Below are 1,327 nucleotides of genomic sequence, written 5' to 3'. Positions count from 1 at the left end.
TAATCAGCTGAAACTGACAGCAACAAGGTGAGAATCAGTGTTAATTTAGAGTCAAAAGCCCCAATACTCAGCTGAAACTGACAGCACAATAATCAGCTGAAACAGACAGCAACAAGGTGAGAATCAGTGTTGATTTAGAGTCAAAAGCCCCAATAATCAGCTGAAACTGACAGCACAATAATCAGCTGAAACTGACAGCAACAAGGTGAGAATCAGTGTTAATTTAGAGTCAAAAGCCCCAATACTCAGCTGAAACAGACAGCACAATACTCAGCTGAAACAGACAGCACAATAATCAGCTGAAACAGACAGCACAATAATCAGCTGAAACTGACAGCACAATAATCAGCTGAAACAGACAGCAGCAAGGTGAGAATCAGTGTTAATTTAGAGTCAAAAGCCCCAATACTCAGCTGAAACAGACAGCACAATAATCAGCTGAAACAGACAGCACAATAATCAGCTGAAACTGACAGCAGCAAGGTGAGAATCAGTGTTAATTTAGAGTCAAAAGCCCCAATAATCAGCTGAAACTGACAGCAGCAAGGTGAGAATCAGTGTTAATTTAGAGTCAAAAGCCCCAATAATCAGCTGAAACAGACAGCAACAAGGTGAGAATCAGTGTTAATTTAGAGTCAAAAGCCCCAATAATCAGCTGAAACTGACAGCACAATAATCAGCTGAAACTGACAGCAGCAAGTTGAGAATCAGTGTTGATTTAGAGTCAAAAGCCCCAATAATCAGCTGAAACTGACAGCAGCAAGGTGAGAATCAGTGTTGATTTAGAGTCAAAAGCCCCAATAATCAGCTGAAACTGAACCCACAGTCATGAGTCAAAGCTGAAACAGGAACACATCCTTTTCCAAACACAGGTCTGACTAACAGTCATTCATTCAGTGACCACAGACTAAACGTTTTGTAGTCTGGAATTGATTTAAGATGTTACAAAACCCAGACTCCTCCACTTGCCCCCCCATTCCATTTCCTTTGCGGGAGTCATCCCAAAATGATTAATAAAGAGAAGTCAAAGTCTAATTGTTGTTATACTTATCTAAGTATTACAATACCTCCAATTTCTAGACTGCATCATGGCTGTTTTCTGATTCACGTGACTCGTTGCAACGCAATTTCCCATTGAATACGATGCACTGCTGCAGATTGCACACGTGAAACAGCGTACTAGTACTATCAGTACTCTTACTGCAGTACAGCAGTAGGAGTACTAATACTGAATACTTCTTGCACGACTGCTGGTGCTGGTGACTGCAGGTTTGACACGATCTGATCCGGATCGCTCCCCCCGTGCCCCCCCCCCCGTGTGTCCATC

This window comes from Etheostoma cragini, chromosome 22 (genome assembly GCF_013103735.1).
Source record: "Etheostoma cragini isolate CJK2018 chromosome 22, CSU_Ecrag_1.0, whole genome shotgun sequence".
Taxonomy (NCBI): domain Eukaryota; kingdom Metazoa; phylum Chordata; class Actinopteri; order Perciformes; family Percidae; genus Etheostoma; species Etheostoma cragini.
Note: the sequence above shows the minus strand (reverse complement) of the source record.